This window comes from Panthera tigris, chromosome D4 (genome assembly GCF_018350195.1).
Source record: "Panthera tigris isolate Pti1 chromosome D4, P.tigris_Pti1_mat1.1, whole genome shotgun sequence".
Lineage (NCBI taxonomy): Eukaryota > Metazoa > Chordata > Mammalia > Carnivora > Felidae > Panthera > Panthera tigris.
Genome location: NC_056672.1, coordinates 62,025,497 through 62,048,347, shown reverse-complemented (window position 1 = coordinate 62,048,347; position 22,851 = coordinate 62,025,497). Strand labels below are relative to the sequence as shown.

The window sequence follows — 22,851 nt, the reverse complement described above, 5'->3', positions numbered from 1 at the left end:
TCAGGGGATTCTCAGTGTGTTTGGGGATGGGTTGGGACAAGGATTCCCCAGCTGCTGAGGGCCTCTCTCTTCCTCTTGCTGAGGCTGGTAGTCCAGGGGGCTCTTACTCTTTGGAGGCCACGTGGACCATAAAGTCCACTCCCAGTTGCTGTAGCCAAATTCATTGTCATACCAGGAAATGAGCTTGACAAGGTGGTCATTGAGAGCAATGCCAGCCCCAGCATCAAAGGTGGAAATAGCAGAAGATGACCCGGTCCTCAGTGTAGTCCAGGATGCCCTTGAGGGGGCATCCCGATGCCTGCTTCACCACCTTCTCGATGTCCTTGTATTTGGCAGCTTTCTCCAAGCAGCAGGTCAGATCCATGACTGATATGTTAAGGGTGGGGACACAGAAGGCCATGCCAGTAAGCTTCCCATTCAGTTCAGGGATGACCTTGCCAGCAGCCTTGGTAGCTCCAATAAAGCAGGGATGATGTTCTGGGAAGCCTGTTGGCCATCACACCACAGCTTCCCAGAGTGGTTGTCCACAGTAGAAGACTGTGGCAGTGATGGCATGAACTGTGGTCCTGAGCCCCTCCACAATGCCAAAGTTGTCATGGATGACCTTGGCCAGAGTAGCCAGGCAGTTGGTAGAAGGCATTGCTGACAATCTTGAAGGAGTTGTCATATTTCTCATGGTTCATGACCATCATAAACATGAGGGAATCAGCAGAAGGGGCAGAGATGATGGCCCTCTTGGCCTCACCCTTAAGGTGAACCACAGTCTTCTCCATGGTGGTGAAGACCCCAGCAGACTCCACAACATACTCTGCACTAGCATTGCTCCCACCCTGCATTAATAAGGATGACTACATTGACAGAAAAAAGTAGACCTCTGAAAGAACAATAAGTTCATTTCTCATCTCATTTCAGAGTAGGTTTCTAAGTCAGCAGGTAACTCTCCTCTATGTAGTGATTCAGGGATCCAAACTCCTCCCATCTTGCGTTTCTGTCAACTGCTAGGACCTTTTATTTATTTGTGCAGTAGAGGCAGGGTCACCATGTGCATATTGCAGCTGCTGGAAAGAGAAAGTAGAAAAAGGTTCAGCCTAATGTGTACTGATGTGGGTTTGGTACATCTCACATTGCTTTGGATACAGCATGCTTGCATAACTGTACCTAACTTAATAGCGGCTGGGAACTCTAGTATAGCTGTATTCTCAGGAAGAAAAGGAGACTGGATTTTGATAGATACCTCTCAGCCTTGTTCATCCTCTCCCCTATCAATGCTAGCTATCTAAATCCTAAATATGATCATGTTAGTCCCTCAGTTAAAACAAAAATAGGGGCACCTGGGTGGCTCAGTCAGTTGAGCATCAGACTCTTGATTTTGGTTCAGGTCATGGTCCTGGGGTCATAGGATCGAGCCCTGCATCGGGCTACATGCTGAGCATAGAGCTTGCTTAAGATTCTTTCTCTCTCTCTCTCTCTCCCACTCTACCCCTCTCCCCTGCTTGTGAGTGTGCCCTCACTCTCTCTAAAATTAAAAACAATTCTAGTAAAAAAATACGTAGTGGTTTTCTATCAGTGAACAACAAATATCTCACACTAAACTATGTGTTGAATACTGTAGGTACAAGGAAAAGGAAAATAAAGATTTGATATTTATCTTCTTGGAGCTTATGGAGGAGCTAATATCCTAGGACTCTCATGTGGTTTTTTTTCTCTCTCACCCCTACACCGCATCCGTCATAAAGACCTGTGAATTCTACTTCCATCCAAGGTACTACACATCCTTTCTCCTCTGGTTCCCACCAGCATCACCACGCTAGATCTTTTTTAAAAGCTTGAATTGCATAGCTCCTATATAACCAAATTTATAGAGGGTTTTATATCAAATGAGCCATGAATGTGCAGAGTATAGAGAGAAAGGAAGCATTTAATTTTAACTAATTTGTTGACATTATTTTATACTTATTCTCACTCTACTCTTGCTTGAAGCTATGAGGGAAACCTTTTCCAGAAATGCTATTCGATCCCTTTTCTTTTGTGTAATGGCTAGGTTCGTTACCTGTGGTGGTGGTCCATGAGATTTCCTCTGATATTCTTAAAAAAATTTTTTTTAAGGTTTATTTATTTTTGAGACAGAGACAGAGCATGAATGGGGGGGAGGGTCAGAGAGAGAGAGGGAGACACAGAATCTGAAGCAGGCTCCAGGCTCCTAGCTATCAGCACAGAGCTCTACGAGGGGCTTGAACTCACGGACCGTGATATAATGACTTGAGCCAAAGTCGAATGCTTAACCGACTGAGCCACCCAGTGCCCCTCCTCTGATATTCTTACAACAAACTCCCTTCAATTTGGATTGCTTGAGAGGTGCCTGCGTGACTCAGTTGGTTGAGCATCCGGCTCTTGGTTTCGGCTTAGGTCATGATCTCACAGTTTGTGGGTTTGAACCCTGTGTTGGGCTCTGCACTGACAGTGCAGAGCCTGCTTGGGATTCTCTCTCTCCATCTCTCTATGCCCCCCCCCTGCTCACTCTCTCTATTTATTTTTGAGAGAGAGAGAGAATCCCAAGCAGGCTCTGTGTTGTCAGTTGCAAAGTCCCATGTGGGGCTTGGACCCACAAACCACGAGATCATGACCTGAGCCAAAGTCAGATGCTCAACTGACCGAACTATCCAGGTGCCCCAATATATAAAGGTTGAAAACATTTGGATTGCTTGAATGGCTTTGTGCTTCTAGGTACCAAAAGATCCTTGAGTAAAATATTTTTTTATTTTTCAAAAAGTGTATTTAACATTTAATGGGGATATTGCATGGCACTAGCTGTTTGAGGGTTACCATATCATCCTGAATGGAAGGGCTTTGGCGGTGACTGATGCCCAGGCTGAACAAGAGCCAGACATCTGTATTATTTTTCTATTGCTGCTGTAAGAAAACCACAAACATAGTGGTTTAATACAATACCCATTTGTTATCTCATAGTTCTTTAGGTCAGAAGTCTGAAATTATGTCAAGATTAAAAAAATAATTCTTAAAAGTACATGTAATAGTGAACTACAATTAAAACAATTTGTTCTAGGGGCTCTGGATGGCTCAGTCATTTAGGCGGGTGACTTCAGCTCAGGTCATGATCTTGTGGCCTGTGGGTTGGAGCCCCGTGTCAGGCTCTGTGCTGGCAGCTCAGAGCCTGGAGCCTGCTTCTGATTCTGTGTCTCCCTCTCTCTCTGCCCCCTCCTCTGCTGTCTCTTTCTCAAATAATAACATTAAAAAAATTTTTTTTTTAAAAATGATTTGTTCTAGTTATGGGATTGAATCATAAGCTCGTTCTGAAGTAAGGAAGAGAGGAGAGCATTGTAAGTGATAAGACATCTGACCCTAGCAGCATCTCTTAGTAGCTGTGGGAGTTAGGTTAAGTTACTTAAGCTTTCCCAGCAATATATAATATATTTCTATATAATAATAACACCTAAATCTTAGACTCATTATAAAGTTATAGGAGAATACTTGTAACAAAGCATATGTAAAACTGTTTGGAATAAAATAAATGATCAATAAATGTCAAATAAAAAAATTTTTAAATAAAGGAGATGATGTAAAATAGAACTCTTCTTAGCTTTTACAACTGTGAAATGCTTAGATCTTAAGAATATAGTTTGATGAGGGGCACCTGGGTGGCTTAGTCACTTAAGTATCCAACTCTTGGTTTCAGCTCAGGTCATGAACTTGCAGTTTGTGGGATCAAGCCTTGAATCAGGCTCTGTGCTGACAGTGCAAAGCCTTCTTGGGATTCTGTCTCTCTGCCCCTCCCCTGCTCCTGCTCTTTCTCTCTCTCTCAAAATAAATAAATACACTGAAAAAAAGAAAAAGAATATGGTTTGACGAGCATTGATAGATATTTATGCCCCTGTGTAACTCACATCCCAATTAAGCTGTAGACCTTTGCTGTCACCTGTCACCCCTGAAGCTTCCCTGTGGCCCTTTCAGGTCCCTTTTTCCTACTCTACAAGAGGTAACTTCTGTTTTATCTCTAAAAAGTAGTTTGGCCTGTTCTTGAAAGTTATATAAATAGAACTTTACAGTATGTACTTTTCTAGTATCTGGCTTCTTTTTTAATCAGAATAATGTCTGTGGGATTATCTATGCCATTGTGTGCTCCAGGTATTCGTTCCTTCATCTTGCTGAGTAGTATGAACATATCACAATTTATTTATTCCACTCTTAATGGATATTCGGGTTGTTTTCAGCTAAGAATAAAGCCGCTTGGGTTGGTTGAGTGACCGACTTTGGCTCAGGCCGTGATCTCATGGTTCATGGGTTCGAGCCCCCCGTAAGGCTCTATGCTGACAGCTCAGAGCCTGGAGCCTGCTTCAGATTCTGTGCCTCCCTGTCTCTCTTCCCCTCCCCTGCTGGCAGTTTCTCTCTCTTTCTCCCTCTCTCTCTCTCTCTCTCTCTCTCTCTCTCTCTCTCAAAAATAAATAAACATTTAAAAAAAAAGAATAAAGCTGCTTGGGGTGCCTGGGTTGCTCAGTCAGTTAAACTTCAGCTCAGGTTGTGATCTCAGGTTGTGGGTTTGACCTCCACATCGTGCTCTGTGCTGACAGCTCAGAGCCTGGAGCCTGCTTCCGATTCTGCGTCTCCCTCTCTCCCTGCTCCTCTCCCACTCACGCTCTCTCAAAAATAAATAAACACTAAAAAAATTAAAAAGAATAAAGCTGCTCTAAACAGTAATGAAAACATTTCTGGTGGATAGGAGTTTTCATTTCTCTCAATACCTGGGAGTAGAATTTCTGGGTCATGTAGTAAGTATGTGTTAAATTTAGTAAGAACAGTTTTCAAAAGTGGGCACACCAGCTTATAGTCCTACCAGTAAAAGATAAGAATCTCGTTACTCTACTTCCTTGCCAGCACTTAATCCTGTCCTATTGTGTGACAGTGAAGGAAACCAGAATATGTCACCCAAAATATGCCACTTTGGCATATTTGATTATTTTGAATTAAGAGCACTTAAGAGTAGGTGCAAGGACAGTCTGACCCTTCTTTTTCTTGCTGAAAGCAGGAGATAAAACTCCCGTGTGAACCATACCTTCCCTGTACCAGGAGGAAAGAAGACCTTGTCAGATCAGAGACTGGAGGAATCTGTGAACAAATCTTACTCCGTTGTTCTTCTCTCATATGTTTGTCTTCCTCAGTTTGCTGACTTGGGAAACCAAAAACTGATTTTTTTTGCCTTTCAGTTATTACCTTTTTTGAAAAAAATGTTTAATGTTTATTTATTTTTGAGAGAGAGAGACAGAGACAGAGACAGAGTGCGAGCGGGGTAGGGGCAAAGAGAGAGAGAGACACAGACTCTGAAACAGGCTCCAGGCTCTGAGCTGTCAGCACAGAGCCAGATGCTGGGTTCAGACTTGGGAAGGGCAAGATCATGACTTGAGCTGAAGTCATAGTTTAACTGAGTGAGCCACCCAGGCACCCCCGTTATTGCCTTTTGTTGAAGGTGCTACCTAAGCTGGAAGTCTAAGCTGCCATTTTCAGTTACTTTCCAGTAGAGTTTCTGGAAAGTATGGTAGGCGCCATGCTCGTCCATGTTTTTCTCTTGTTAATCTGTCTTTTTATTAGAGTCTCAGCCAGAAACCTAAGATGGGTAAAATTTTTCCTCCTTTACAACAGGGACTATGCCCAATTCTCTCTCTGTTGCCCCATGTCAGCCTCACAATGACCCAATAAAACAGGTGCTAATATCACCCAAATTATATAAGATAAGGAAATTGAAGTACAAAAATAAGAACTAATTTGCCCCAAATCGCACAACTTTCAAATGGTGGTACAGGAAATTTCACAGGGTAGCCTGCCTCCAGCACTGCTCTCATTCAGATACTGCCTCTCCAGATACAGCTTAAAGAGAGAGAGCTATAATGTATATCGTTCTCATATTTTATATATAATAGATTACATTTCATTCTTATGTACAAATGAAAAGGGTTGGCCTAAGTAGATGATGTTGTGAGTTTATCACTTGTGCCCCCTACTTTGACTAAATTTCCTGGTTATTTTTCAAAGCTTCGATGTTAAGGTGTATTTTTTTCATCCTGGGTCATGCAAATGATTCCAAGGAGCCAGTCAGGACTAAATTATAGCTGTTGTATGAGAATGACTATATGGTTAGGCAACAATACTCTTAGGTCTTCTTTCAACATCAAACATCTATTTTACAAAGAAAGTAGCTGCTGTATCCATAGGAAATATCTGTAAATCATTTGCTAAGAAGTTAGCTTTTTATTTTGTAATTTTTAGTCCCTGTAATCACATTTCATGCAAAAAGAATAAGTGGTAGAGAAAAGAAAAAACATTAATTTGAAATATTTTTTCCAGTTTTAGGATGCAACTGTTATAAATATAAATGTGTGTATATTTGTAAGTGTATGAATATGTGTGTATTTACTTAAACATATTTTACTCAAAGATTTTCTTAGTCCTTTCCTATACTCTGTGAAGACAAAGTAGACCATTTCTATTTTCTACTATATGAGGTCCACACTGCAAACAATCAAAATTTAGGATTTAGATATAGTGGTAGTAAAACTTAAAAATCTATTAAAATTCATAAATTATAAAGATGGTATTCTTACAAGTCCTCAGCAGTTCTGAGAATATCTTTTCTTACAATAAAATCAACATTTTTGCCTGAGTATTCAAAAAGAAGCTTTTACAGTCCCAATCCTAATTTTATATAATTGTAAAATTAGTGGTGATGATCATATAATAGGGGCAGATTTATATATGTGTGGGCATGATAGGGATGGGGAAACCCAAATACTAATTATAAATAAAGGAAATAAAATTCGATCTTTTGGAGTTAATTAAAAAAATGATATATCCTGATTTCAAATAGGGATGTCACTTAAACAAAAAAAAAAGCTTTCAAGGATTGTAAGACAGAAGCTAAACTGAATTCATTAGCTAAAGAACAAATGTCAATCAGAAGCGGAATTGATTATCCTTTAAAACAAGAAAAAGGAAATTCCTAAGGAAAATTTTAGCTGTGCTCATTCAACATTGCTCAGAGAAGAAACTTACTTGCAATGCTTGAGAAATCTCTTCTCTGGGGCAAATCTAACCCATGTTTGAAAGTGGGCTCATCAAGCTCTCTTACTAGCAATCATTCAGCGTATTTAACTTATTCCCTTTGTTCCATTTCCCTGTCCACTATTCAATCTTGTGATCATGATTTTTGTTTCTTCCCATGGAAGTGTGCCCATTGGAAAAGAATGTTCAGGCATGTTAACTTGAGTATCTAGTCTCTGTACAGGTATATTTTTAAATGTTTATTTATTTTTGAGAGAGAAAGAGTGTGAGCAGGGGAGGGGCAGAGTGAAAGGGAGACAGAATCCGAATCAGGCTCCAGGCTGTGGGCCTTTAGCATAGAGCTGGACGCAGGGCTCGAACTCACAAACTGTGAGATCATGACCTAAGCCAAAGTTGGATGCTCAACTGACTGAGCCACCCAGGTGCCCCAGTATATTTTTTATTATAAATCCAAACGTTGACACTCGGTCTTTATACACTAACCCCCTTGAACTGATTAATCTGAACCTGCTTAAGCTAACCTTGAAGTTTTCAGGGTATAAGAGTCAGATTCTGCAGGCACTTGAGTGAAATTATCAAGGTAATGGCACACATTACCAGCATTTTCCCCCAAAGAACTCTGCGTCACTGAGCGCTGTTTTCTTTCCAAAAAGTTGCAGCTCATCTCAAGAATCCACTGAGGCATTGTAGGATAATTGACAGCTTTTCTCTCCTAGAAAAAAAGAAAAGATTGACGTTTGTTAATTTACAGAATGGAATTAATAGGAGCACAAATTGTTTTGTTCTGCTGTTTATAAAATACCTTTCTGTCTTGCAGATGGAATGATCTCTAATGATGAAAAGGGAAACCTTATCTCCAAAATGGTCTTAAAATTAGATGAAGACAAGGGTGGGTGGGTGGTTCAGTTGGTAGAGCATCCAACTTTGGCTCAGGTCATGATCTCGCAGTTGGTGAGTTCGAGCCCCGCAGCGGACTCTGTGTTGACAGCTCGGAGCCTGGAACCTGCTTTAGATTCTGTGTCTCCTTCTCTCTCTGCCCCTCCCCTGCTCCTGCTCCTCTCTCTCTCTCTCTCTCTCTCTCAAAAATAAAAGCATTAAAAAATTTTTTTAAATTAGATTAAGACAAAACTGACAAAATATTCAAAGTCTTAACTATTTAAATTGATTTTTTTGTGGGCTACTAAAAAAAAAACAAAGAAATCACTTATTTGGGAGGTAAGTTTTTGAAAACCATTTAAGTATTTTGAAAGGAACAGATGAGAAATACCAAAATCAAACTATTTTGCAGTTGCTAAATAGAATTTTTAAAAAATATATTATAAATATCCCTAAGGTTAATATAAGAAGCTGAGTCTTAAAGAACAATCCTATTCTGTGTGAGAACCTATAGTAGGTTTGTTCTTGGGAGAAAAAGTAAATTTGTCAGAAGTTACTTGGAAGTGCCATGCTAATTTCAGGTAAGATGAAAGAGGTAACGGTAATGTTAATTAACATTTAAAATTAATGCTCTCTGTGTCTCAGAAATGTGATCTTGGGGCGCCTGGGTGGCTCAGTCGGTTAAGCGTCCGACTTCGGCTCAGGTCATGATTTCACGGTCCGTGAGTTCGAGCCCTGTGTCAGGCTCTGCGCTGACCGCTCAGAGCCTGGAGCCTGTTACAGATTCTGTGTCTCCCTCTCTCTCTGCCCCTTCCCTGTTCATGCTCTGTCTCTCTCTGTCTCAAAAATAAATAAACGTTAAAAAAAAAAAAAAGAAATGTGATCTTTCTAATAGTCTTTATCTGTAGATGAGATACCTACTCAAAACTGGTGGAACCACCCAGAGAGCTTAACTCCAGAGCTTTGTTCTCTGATGACTACAGTGTGTCCTGGAACAATTGATATTTACCTTAAAATGCAATCATTTGGGGGCACCTGGGTGGCATCTGACTCTTGATTTCGGTTCAGGTCATGATGTCACAGTTGTGAGATCGAGCCCAGAGTTGCACCAAAGTTGGGCTCGGGCTGGGTGTGGAGGTTGCTTAAGATTCTCTCTGATTCTCTCCGTCTCCCTCTCCCTCTGCCCCTCCCCCTGCTCACACTCACATGTGCTCTCTCTCTCAAAAAAAAAAATGCAGTCGTTTGAACCTATGTTTCGGTAGTGTTACATAAGAGAATTCTAGGTAAAGAATTGTTGACTGAGCTGTTAAGTACAGCTAAAATTTCAAGTAGGAACTTGAATACTCTCTGACAATCCTTATGACTATTGGTGAATCAATTCAATTCAATTCTTTACATTTAATAATACAAATAAATATGTATTTTTTAATGTTTATTTATTTTTGAGAGAGACAAAGACAATGCGAGTGGGTTAGAGGCAGAGAGAGAGGAAGACACAGAATCCAAAGCAGGCCCCAGGCTCCAAGCTGTCCGCACAGAGCCTGACGCAGGGCTCAAACTCACAAGCTATGAGATCATGACCTGAGCCGAAGTCAGATGCTCAACCGACTGAGCCACCCAGGCACCCCTACAAATAAATATTTTAAAAAATAAGTTTGAAGTCAGGGCCACCTGGGTGGCTCAGTTGGTTGAGCATCCGATTCTTGATTTGGTCTCAGGTCATGATTCCAGAGTCATGGGATTGAACTCTGCATGAGGCTGCATGGTGAGCCTAGAGCCTGCTTAAGATTCTCTCTTTGTCGGGTGGCATCTGGGTGGCTTACTTAGATGACCGTCTGACTCTTGATTTCAACTCAGGTCATAATCTCATGATTTGCTGTCAGCACGGAGCCTGCTTGTGATTCTCTCTCCCTCTCTCTCTGTCCCTCCCCATATGCATGCCTTCTCTCTCTCTCTCTCTCTCTCTCACTCTCTCTCAAAATAAAAATTCTTTCTCTCTCTCTGCCCCACTCATGCTCTCTCTTAAAAAAAACAAAACAAAAAAATCCATGCTCATGGATTAGAAGAACAAATATTGTTAAATTGTTAATGCTACCCAAAGCAATCTACATATTTAATGCAACCCCTATCAAAATAACACCAACATTCTTCACAGAGTTAAAACAAACAATCCTAAATTTGTATTGAACCAGAGAAAATCCTGAATAGCCAAAGCAATCCTGAAAAAGAAAACCAAAGCTGGAGGCATCACAATTCCAGACTTCAAGATGTATTACAAAGCTGTAATCATCAAGATAGTCGTACAGGCACAAAAAACAGGCACATAGATCAAAGGAACTGAATAGAGAACCCAGAAATGGACCCACAAACGTATGGTCAACGAATCTTTGACAAAGCAGGAAAGAATACCCAATGGAAAAAAGACAGTCTCTTCAGCAAATGGTGCTGGGAAAACTAGATAGCAACATGCAGAAGAATGAACCTGGACCATTTTATTATACCATACACAAAAATAAACTCAAAATGGATGAAAGACCTAAACATAAGGCAGGAAGCCATCAAAATCCTGGAGGAGAAAACAGGTAACAACGTCTTTGACCTCGTCTGCAGCAACTTTTTACTAGACATGTCTCTGGAGGCAAGGGAAACAAAAGCAAAAATGAACTATTGGGACCTCATCAAGATAAAAAGCTTCTGGTTAATAAAGGAAACAATCAGCAAAACTAAAAGGCAACCAACAGAATGGGAGAAGATATTTGCAAATGATGTATCAGACAAAGGGTTTGTATCCAAAATCTATAAAGAAGTTAACAAACTCAACATCCAAAAAACAAGTAATCCAGTGAAAAAATGGGCAAAAGACATAGACACTTTTCCAAAGAAAACATCCAGATGGCTAACAGACACATGAAAAATGCTCAACATCATTCATCATCAGAGAAATACAAGTCAAGACCACAATGAGATACCACCTCACACCTGTCAGAATGGCTCACATTAACAACTCAGACAGTAACAGATGCTGGCGGGGATGTGGAGAAAGAGGAACACTTCTGCTCTGCTGGTCGGAATACAAAGTGGTGCAGCCACTCTGGAAAACAGTAAAATAATTAAAAATAGAGCTACCCTATGACCCAGCAACTGCACTACTAGCTATTTATCCAAGGATACAGGTGTGCTGTTTTGAAGGGGCACATGCACCCCTGTGTTTATAGCAGCACTATCAACAACAGCCAAAGTATGGAAAGAGCCCAAATGGCCATCGACAGATGAATGGATAAAGAAAATATATATGTATCTATGTATGTATGTATATATATACAATGGAATATTACTTGGTGATCAAAAATAATGAATTCTTGCCATTTGCACTAACATGGATGGAACTAGAGTGTATTATGCTAAGCGAAATAAGTCAATCAGAGAAAGACAAATATCATGATTTCACTCTTACATGGAATTTAAGATATTAAAAAGATGAACATAAGGGAAGGGAAGGAAAAATAGTATAAAAACAGAGAGGAGACAAACCATAAGAGACTCTTAAATATAGAGAACAAACTGAGAGATGCTGGAGGGGTGTTGGGTGGGGGATGGGCTAAATGGGAAAAGGGCATTAGAGGGGACACTGGTTGGGATGAGCATTGGGTGTTATAAGTAAGTGATGAATTACTAGATTCTATTCTTGAAATCATTATTACACCATTTGTTAACTAACTTGGATTTAAATTAAAAAAAAAGTTTGAAGTCAGAAATCCCAAATGTATTTGCCTACCTTCCTTATTTTCCCCTTGACAGTTAGATTTTTGCCAGAGAATTGGGAAATTCTTTTTTTTTTTTTAATACAATGTCTTTTTTTTTTTTTTTTTTAATTTTTATTTTTGAGAGAGAGACAGCAGAAACAGGGGAGGGGCAGAGGGAGAGGGAAAGAGAGAATGAGCCTGACCCTCAGGCTCTGTCTCACGACTGTGAGATCATGACCTGAGCCAAACTCCAGAGTTGGATGCCCAGCTGACTGAGCCACCCAGGCACCCCAAAAGGCATAAAGGTTTTAGAGAAAAAAATATCCTTTCACCCATTTCCTAGCCTCCTAATCCCCCTCCATGAAAGAAATGTTTCTAGCTTTGTGTGAATTCCTCCAAAGATATTTTATGCATATAGAGGCAAAAATGTAAAAACATTATCTTCTACTCCCTACTCACCCTCCCAGTACAAATGCTTAAGCTTCCTTATGGAAGGTAGTAAGAGCCTCATAATAAGAAAGAGTCTCCTAGTGCTTTTAATTTCTGGGTGTTTGCTGAATCTATTGACACCCACACCAACAGTAAAAAACAAAATAAAACAAAAAAACCCAAAAAACCCTTAATCTCCATTTTTTGAGTTGATTTTATGCCTCAAAATTTTCCTTCCAACCCTAGTTGATTTCAGAATTAACTATTTTCAGGCTAACTACTCCTCATTGCCAGCTCCCATTCTATTTACTCTAGGGATTTTTCTACTGAAAAGAAAAAAAAAAACAAAACCGTAGTGACTCCCAAAGTAGGAATTTATAACTATTTCCCTAATTGGCTGTGTATGTATACCATTTTTTTTCTTTCCCATAATCTGCTAGCTATTGTTTGCCCAACACTTAAGGAGTAGGAGGTAGTTGTGTTTTAAAGCAATTAGGTAAGCTGGCAATGACTAGAAAACAATTATTGTAAACCAGTTTCCTCCTTCAAATTAAATTAACTTTATCCAGATAAAATAATTATTTGCTGGGTGTCTGGGTGGCTCCGACTTTGGCTCAGGTCATGATCTCGAGGTTCGTGGGTTCGAGCCCCGCGTCGGTCTATGGGTTGACAGCTCAGAGCTTGGAGCCTGCTTCAGATTCTGTGTCTTTGTCTCTCTCTGCCCTTTTCCTGCTCATGCTCTGTCTCTCTCTCTCAAAAACAAACATTAAAAAAATTATTTGTGCTACTTGCCTCTTTACTTTTCTGTCTTCCCTAGCAGATAATTAATGGACAGGACTGTGCCCCCAAGACCTATCACAGAAACCTGTCACATTTTAGGGCTTTGTAAGTGTGCATGAAATGAAAGAATAAACAACTCTATCTACCCAGGTGATTCTAAACAGATCCAGAAAATCTGCATTTTTCTTCTTAAACTTGAGTTACTTGGGAGAAAGATTCTACAGTGAACTAAATGAGGATCATACTTAATTTCTAGAGGAAGACCTTGTTTAAGGCTCTGGACTAACGTTTGGGGTTAGTGCCAATGATTTGGGAAAGATTTGCCTTATATCCTGAGAATGGCAAAGTTTCACAGGCATTAGTCTTTAGTCTTTTCACTTGATCATGGGCATGATTTCTATATTGATGTATTTTTTAAATCCAAATTCATGATATATAACCTGAAAAGGCAATTTTCCCAGTATGTGAATTTGTTTATATCAAAATTTACAGTAGCATAAGAGTTAAATATAGCTATTTATAGGTTGTTTATTTATTACAAGCTATAAAAAATATGGTCCAGGAAATCTCCTTACTCTTTTGCAAGTCTACTGGCCTTTTTTTAACTATGAGTCTATAGTACTAGTTTTTTAACTAACTGTATTATAGAAAATTACATGTACAAAAAGAGACAATGAATCCTCATATTCCTATCCTCCAGCTTCAATAGTTATCAGCTTGCAGATAAACTTGTTTTATCTCTGCCCCACTCATTCCCCCTTCCTACAGGGATATTGGAAGCAAATCCCAAACCATCACTTCATATCATCATTTTATCTATAAATATTTCAGTATGTTTCTCTAAATAATAGGAATTAAAAAAATAATTGACAATGATACATTAGTTTTAAGTGTACAACATAGTGATTCAACTTCTCTATACGTTATGCTACGCTCGCCACAAATGTAGCTACCATCTGTCACCATAGGGTGCTATTACAATATCATTGACCATATTCCCTATGCTGTGACTTTTATTCCCGTGACTTACTCATTTCATAACTGAAAACCTGTACCTCCCACTCTTCACCCATTTTGCCCATCTCTCCACCCCCTTTTTCTCTGGCAACCATCAGTTTGTTCTCTGTATGTATAGGTCTGATTCTATTTGTTTTGTTTTGTTTATTCTTTGTTTTTTAGACTCCACGTATGAGTAAAATTATATGATATATGTTTGTCTTTCTCAGTGTCACTTATTTCACTTAGCATAATACCTTCTAGGTCCATCCATATTGTTGGAAATGGCAAGATCTCATCTTGTTTTATGGCTGTGCAAGATTATATCATATATACATATATCACATTTTCCTTATTCATTCATCTATCAGTGGACACTTGGATTGCTTCTATACCTTGGCTATTGTAAATAATGTTGCAATAAATATACAGGTGCATGTAACTTTTTTTTTTAAGTTTATTTTTGGGACAGAGAGAGACAGAGCATGAATGGGGGAGGGTCAGAGAGAGGGAGATACAGAATCTGAAACAGGCTCCAGGCTCTGAGCTGTCAGCACAAAGCCCGACGCGGGGCTCGAACTCACGGACCGCGAGATCATGACCTGAGGCGAAGTCGGACGCTCAACCGACTGAGCCACCCAGGCGCCCCACATGTAACTTTTTTAAATTGGTGTTTTTATTTCTTTGGGTAAATACCCAGTAGTGAAACTATTGGATTATATGGTATTTCTATTTTTATGAAAAATGTTTATTTATTTTTGAGAGGGAGAGAGTGTGCATGTGTGCATGTGTGAGCAGAGCAGGGGCAGAGAGAGAGAGAGAGAGAGAGGGAGAGAGAGACTCTCAAGCAGGCTCCATGCTCACCATGGAGCCCGAGGAGGGGCTCTGTCCCACGACAGTGAGATCACGACCTAAGCCAAAATCCAGAGTTGGACACTTAACTGACTGAGCCACCCAGGTGCGCCAATATTTCTATTTTTAATTTTTTGAGAAATCTCTGTAGTGTTTTCCACAGTGGCTATATCAATTTACATTGCCACCAATAGTGCATGACGTTTCCTTTTTCTCTATATCCTTGCCAATACTTGTTATTTCTTGTCTTTTTTGTTTGTTTGTTATTGTTTTAGCCATTCTAACAGGTGTGAGGTGATAGCTCATTGTACTACTGATTTGCATTTCTCTGATGATGAGATGATTAGATGATTGCATTCTCTGATTTTGAGCATCTTTTCATGTGTCTGTTGGCCATCTGCATATCTTCTTTTGAAAAATGTCTATTCAGGTCCTCTGCCCATCTTTTAATTGGATTTTGTTTTTTTGGTGTTGAGTTGTATAAGTTCTTTATATTTTGAATATTAACCCCTTATCAGATATATCATTTGTAAATATATTCTCTCATTCAGTTGGTTACCTTTTTGTTTTGTTGATGATTTTTTCACTGTGCAAAAGCTTTTTAGTTTGATGTAGTCCCAGGAGTTTATTTTTGCCTTTGTTTCGTTACCTTAGGAGACATACCTAGAAAAGTGTTGCTGTATATGGCCGACGTCAGAGAAATTATTGCCCGTGTTCTCTTCTAAGACTTTTAGGTTTCAGGTCTCATATTTTAGTCTTTAAAATCCAGTTTGAGTTTATTTTTGTGTATGGTGTAACAAAGTGTTCCAGTTTCATTGTTTTGCATGTAGCTGTCCAGTTTTCCCAGCACCGTTTGTTGAAGAGACTGCCTCCTTTGTCATGGATAAATTTACCATATAAACCTGGATTTATTTCTGGGCTCTCTATTCTCTTCTATTAATCTATGTGTCTATTTTTGGGCCAATACCATCCTGTTTTAATTACTACAGGTTTGTAGTGTATCTTGAAATCTGGAATTTTGATAATTACAGCTTTGATTTTCTTTATCAAGATGGCTTTGCCTAGGGGCGCCTGGTTGGCTCAGTTAAGCGTCCTACTCTTGGTTTTGACTCAGGTCATGATCTCATGTTTCATGAGTTTGAGCTCCATGTTAGGCTCCGTGCTGACAGTGCAGAGCCTGCTTGGGATTCTTATCTTCCTCTCTCTCTGCCTCTTCCCTGTTTGTGCTTGCTCATGTGCTCTGTCTCATTCTCTCTCTCTCAAAATAAATAAATCAACTTAAAAACATTTTTTTAAAAGATGGCTTTGACTATTTGGGGTCTTTTGTGGTTCCACACAAATTTTAATATTACTTCTGTTTCTGTGAAAAATGCTGTTGGTATTGTGGTGGGGATTGCACTGAATTTGTAGATTGCTTTGGGTAGTATGGACATTTTAAAACTATTAATTCCTCCAATCAATAAACATGGACTATCTTTCCATTTTTTGGTATCATCTTCAATTTCTTTCATCAGTGTTTTATAATTTTCAAAAAGTACAAGTCTTTCACCTCCTTGGTTAAGTTTATTCCTAAGTATTTTATTCTTTTTGGTGCAATTGTAAATGGAATTGCTTTCTTAATTTCTCTGTTACTTTGTTATTAGTGTATGGAAATGCTATCAATTTCTGGGTATTAATTTTGCATCCTACAGCTTTACTAAATTCATTTATTGCTTCTAGTAGCTTTTTTTTTTTTTTTTTGGTGGAGTCTTTAGGATTTTCTATGTATAGTATCACGTCATCTGCAAATAATCAGTTGTATCTCTTCTTTACCAGTATAGATGTCTCTGATTTCTTTTTCTCTCTGACTTCTATCCCTACAACTACCAACACTATGTTGAATACAAGTGACAAGAGTGTAAATTCTTGTCTTATTCCTATTCCTAGAGGAAAAGCACTCAGTTTTTCACCATTGAGTGTGATGTTAGCTGTGTTTTTTTTTTTTTTTTTTTAATGACCTTTATTATGTTGAGGTATGTTCCCTCTAAACCCACTTTGTTGAAAGTTTTTATCATGAATGGGTGTTGATTTTGTCAACTGCTTTTTCTGCAACGATTGACTTGATCATATGATTTTTATCCTTTATTTTGTTGAATTGGTATATCACACTGGTTGATTTATAAATTGAGCCATTCTTGCATTCCTGAATAAATCCCACTTAATTGTGGTGAATGATCCTTTTAATGTATTGTTGAATGTGGTTTGCTAATATTTTGTTGAGGATTTTTGAATCTATGTTCAGCAGGGATATTGTCCTGTAGTTTTCTCTTTTTGTGATGTCTTGTCTGGTTTTAGTATAAGGATAACATTGGCCCTTAGAATGTATTTGGAAGCTTTCCTTCCTCTTCTATTTTTTTTGGAATAGTTTGAAGAGAATTGCTATTAAATCTTTAAATATTTGGTAGCATTCATCTGTGAATCTATCTGTTCTTGGACTTTTATTTTTTGGTGACCAAAAAAATCTTATCTTTTTATGACCAATTCAATTTCTTTACTCATTGGTCCCTTCAGATTTTCTATTTCTTCCTGATTCAGTTTTGTAAGGTTGTATGTTTTTAGGGATTTATTCATGTCTTCTATGTTGTCCAATTTGTTTGCATACAATTGTTCATGCTATTCTCTTATAATCCTTTGCATGTCTGTGGTGTCAGTTACTTCTCCTCTTTCATTTATGATTTTATTTATTTGGGTTCTTTCTCTTTTTTTCTTGATGAGCCTGGCTAACAGTTTATCAACTTTGTTTATCTTTTCAAAGAACCAGCTCTTGGTTTCTTTGATTTTCTTTCTTTCTTTTTTTTTTTTTTTTTTTAGCCTCTAAGTCATTTATTTCTGCTCTGATCTTTATTATTTCCTTCCTTCTACTCACCTTGGGCTTTGTTTGTTCTTTTTCTAGTTCATCTAGGCCTAAGGTTAGATTGTTTATTTGAGCCTTTTTTATGTTTGTTTCTTGAGGTAGGCCTGTACTGTTATATACTTCCCTCTTAGAACTGCTTTCTCTGATTTTGGACCATTTTCATTGGTCAAGATAGACTTCCCCCCCCCCCCCCAAATAATTAAAATTCCTTTTTTATTATTCATGATTTCTTAATATTATAAAATATCTACTTTTCATATTTCTCTGATTGCCATATGTATATTTTACAGTTTCTTTATTTGAATCAAGATCCTTGGGAAGTCCACACATTACAATTGGTTGATCTATCACTTAAAATTCTCTTAATCTATAGCTTTCTATTTAGTCTCCTTTTATTCCTTCAAAATGACCTTTTTTTAAAAACAGAAACCAGGTTGTTTGTCCCACTGTTTTTCACATCTAGATTATGCTGATTGCGTTGCCATGGTGGAGTTAATATGCTCCTCTGCTTTTTTTTTAAATTTAAAATGTTGTAATGTTTATTATTTTTGAGAGAGAGAGAGAGACAAAGCACCATTGTTGGGAGAGGGAGACATAGAATCTGAAGTAGGCTCCAATTTCTGAGCTGTCAGCACAGAGCCCCACATGGAGCTTGAACCCACAAACTGTGAGATTATGACCTGAGCTGAAGTTGGACACTTAACCAACTGAGCCACCCAGGCACCCCAATTTTTTTTTTTTTTTTTAATTTTAGAGAGAGACTGTGAAAGCAGGGGAAAGGGGCAGGGGTGGGGAGACAGAGAGAGAGAGAGAGAGAGAGAGAGAGAGAGAGAGAGAGAGAATCCCAAGCAGGCTCCACACTTAGTGGAGAGGCCCACACAGGGCTCAATCCTACAACCCTGGGATTGACCTGGGATCATGACCCCAAGCTAAAATCAAGAGTCAGATCAACCAACTGAGCCATCCAGACACACCTCCTCTACTTTTAGTTTCCCTAAATTGTTAGATCTAGGTTTGTTTTTTTTTTTAAGTTTGTTTGTTTATTTATTTAGAGTGCAAGAGTACGAGCAGGGGAGGGGGAAAGAAAGAGAGAGAGAAACCCAAGCAGGTAACACGTTGTCAGTGTAGAGCCCAATGCAAGGCTCTATTCCATGAGCCCCAAGATCATGATCTGAGCTGAAATCAAGAGTTGGAGGCTTGGGGCGCCTGGGTGGCGCAGTCGGTTAAGCGTCCGACTTCAGCCAGGTCACGATCTCGCGGTCTGTGAGTTCGAGCCCCGCGTCAGGCTCTGGGCTGATGGCTCGGAGCCTGGAGCCTGTTTCCGATTCTGTGTCTCCCTCTCTCTCTGCCCCTCCCCTGTTCATGCTCTGTCTCTCTCTGTCCCAAAAATAAATAAAAAAAAAAACAAAAAAAACAACGTTGAAGAGTTGGAGGCTTAATGGGCTGAGCCATCTTGATAACAGATTCACTTTTGAATTTTTTCTGCAAGACTTTATTTATTTATTTATTTATTTATTTATTTATTTGGAGAGCGCACACGAACTGGGGGAGGGGTAGAGGGAGAGAGAGACAGAAGATTCCAAGCAGGCTCTGCATTGATAACAGTATGTCCAATGTGGGGCTTGAACTCACAAACCATGAAATTATGACCTGATCCAAAGTTTGACGCTCAACCGACTGAGTCATCTAGGTGCCTCAGGAGAGAGAGAATCTTAAGCAGGCTCCAAGCCCAGCACAGAGCCTAAAGCGGGGCTCGACTCAGGACCGTGAGATCATGACCTGAGATGAAATTAAAAGTCAGATGTTTAACCAACTGAACCACCTGGTCACCCTGGCAAGACGTTTTAAAAGGTATTATTGTGGACTTTCATATGAAGGTACATAATGTCTGTTTCACTCTCTGTGATTTAAGCAGCTATTGATAATCAATATGCCTAGATCCATTTGTTTACTAAGGGTTACAAAATGGTGATTTTTCCCCTGAAGATTTCCCCTGATCCTTAAAAAAAATGTTTTAATGTTTATTTATTTTTGAGAGAGAGAGAAAGGGAGAGAGAGCATGGCAGAGGGGCAGAGAGATGGAAACACAGAATCCTAAGCAGGCTCCAGGCTCCGAGTTGTCAGTGCAGACATGAGCACACGGGGGCTTGAACTCATATCATGACCTGAGCCACCCAGTGCCCCTCCCCCAATCCTTAAATATTCTTTAAAAATAGTGTTGTTGTTGTTGTTTTTAAAGGTTTTAGTGTATTGTTTCTTAAATATTTGCCATACTTATATACACATTCCCTGACTGCTGGCCATGTAGACTTTCTGAGTTTTCACTCTATAAACACTGATGGGATCACCATTCTTGTACATTTCCTATGCATAACTCATTATTTGCATATCTGGTTATTTCTTCAGAACAGTCTTAGTAGGGGAGGTCCAAGGCATAAACAGCTTTATAGCTTCTTCCTACGTACTTAAGTGTCTTCCTCAAAAGCAGCAGTTCATTCCCTCCACTGATAAGAACGCCTAGTTCCTATATATCTTTACCATTCTCACATATTTAATGTGTTTGTATTCCATGTTTTTTATTAAATGTAAATTGTAATGTGTGCATTAGGAATGTATCTACTATAAATACACTAAGAAAATTCAAGGTTTGTTATTTCATAAAATGCATAGAAGTTAGAAAAAACAGTTGTTCACATATAAGAAAATAAAAAATTAATCTGTAGAAATTTCAAAACTGTGAAAAATTTTTGAACTCCTTGGTGGGCCTCATGTTTATTCACATTTTTTTTTCAGGAATTAATTGTAACTATAGACTAGCTTTGTGTGTGTGTGCAATTTAATGTTCTAAAATTTTTGAAGTAATGTTTTTTAAATAAAAGTAAATTTCTGACTATAAATATAATATGCTAATTGCAAAATGCTGTTCTGTGGAATACTATCTTAGAAATACTGCCTTGGGTTTTGTGACTCTTATTTTATAATTAAAAAAATTTTTTATGTTTATTTATTTTTGAGAGAGAGAGAGAGAGAGAGAGACAGAGCATGAGCAGGGGAGGGGCAGAGAGAGAGGGAGACACAATCCAAAGCAGGCTGCAAGCTCTGAGCTGTCAGCACAGAGCCTGACGTGGGGCTCGAAGTCAGCAACTGTGAGATCATGACCTGAGCTGAAGTTGGTTGCTCAACTGACTGAGCCACCAGGCACCTTGAACCATTTTATAATTTTAAAGTTTCCTTTAACTGGCTATTATAAGGAAAATTGTCTGATTTCCCCTATAAACAAACTTAGGGGTTTTAAGATGTGGATTCAGAGTTTACCTTTATGATTTACCATACATGTATATCCTTGTGCCTTAGTTTCTTTAGGGCTGATATTCAACTGGGAGGCATTAGGATGGCTATTTCAGTAGGTGAAAGCTGTACCAGTTGTGAAACGTTCTGAACATCATCCCCGAGGATATGAATGTCAACCTGGTAGTTACACCTTCTGACTTTCATTGTGGTCTCAAAGATCCTCATCTGAAATCACAACAGAACCCTTTTTTCACTCTGTACCTATGGAAATTGTCAAACTCTTCCTGCTTAGCAAAATTGCTGAGAGGTGCAAAGTGATAGATACCCTGTGTGGGAAAGTGTCTGCAGTGACTGTGGACATGTGTCAGATCTGCAAGGTGGCAATTTAACCTCTGCAATGGTCATGTGACTTTTAGCAAACAATTTCTTCAAGGATGTACTACCTTGCATACATGGTCTGGTCTTTTAGGAAACAAAATTAGGAAGTTCACTGCTTAAGATGAGTCTTCCTCAGGGGGCACCTCGGTGGCTCTGTTGGTTAAGTGTCTAACTTCTGCTCAGGTCAGGAACTCACAGTTTGTGAGTTTGAACTCTGCATCAGGCTGTCTGTTTTCAGCACAGAGTCTGCTTTGGATCTTCTGTTTCCCTCTCTCTGCACTCCTCCCCTGCTCACACATGCTCTCTCTCAAAAATAAATAAACACGAAAAAGATTTTTAAAAAAGATTAGTCTTCCTCAGAACTTTGTAATGGGACTTATAGGTATGTTATTATAGGGTTTATTAATGTCTAAAGTTTGAGGAAATGGTGAAGCATCCATTTAAAAATCAATACTTGGACAAATAATGTATGATTCTACTTATACGAGGTCTCCGAAATAGTCAAACTTAGAGAAGCAGAAAAGAGAATGGTGATTGCCAGGGGACGGGGAGATGGAAGTGGATGTTCAATGGGCATAAAGTTATAGTTATACAACATCTGTGAGTTCTAGAGATCTTCTGTGGGATGTATTGTGTGTAATCAGCAATATGGTGTTGAGCACTTAAAAACTTAAAAGGGTAAGAGTGCCTGGGTACCTCAGCCAGTTGAGCGTGTAACCTCGGCTCATGATCTCATCGTTGGTGGGTTTGGGCCCCACATTGGGATCTGCACTGATTGCTCAGAGCCTGGAGCCTGCTTCAGATTCTGTGTCTCCCTCTCTCTGTCCCTCCCCAGCTTGTGCTCTCTTTCTCTGTCAATAATGAAAAAAAAAAACAAAAAACAAAACCTAAAAAAATTGTAAAAAAAAAAAGCCTTAAGAGGGCAGTTTTCATGTTAAATGTTCTATAACAGAAATTTTCTTCTTTTTCTTTTTTAAAAAAATTTTAAAAAATATTTATTCATTTTTTGAGAGACAGAGAGAGACAGAGCATAAGTAGGGGAGGGGCAGAGAGAGAAGAAGGCACAATCCAAAGCAGCCTTCAGGCTCTGAGCTTTAAGCACAGAGCCCGATTTGGGGCTTAAACTCATGAACTGCAAGATCACGACCTGAGCTGAAGTCAGACGCTTAACTGACTGAGTCACTGAGGTACCCATCTTTTTTCTTTTTTCTAAGTTAAAAAAAAAAAAGTTTTTTCTTTTTAGAGAGAGAGAGTGAGATCACAGGGGCAGAGGCAGAGAGAGAGAATCTTAGGTAGGCTCCACTCTCAGCATGGAGCCCCACACCCTGGGTTCATGACCTAGGCCGAAATTAAGAGTCAGACACTCAACCAACTGAACCACCCAGGTACCCTTATTGTTTTTTGTTTTTGTTTTTTTTTAAAGCAAAGGGGCACTGGGAAACTTTTAGAGGTGATGGATGCGTTTATTACCTTGATTTATGGTGATGGTATCATAGGTGCATACATATGTCCAAACATCACGTTGTATACATCAAATATGTGCAG

General features: G+C 39.1%; 1 pseudogene; it reads right to left on the bottom strand.

Annotated features, from left to right (window-relative positions):
• LOC107180277 lies at positions 1-21,132 on the bottom strand (annotated as a pseudogene).
• Positions 21,133-22,851: the final 1,719 nt, after the last annotated feature.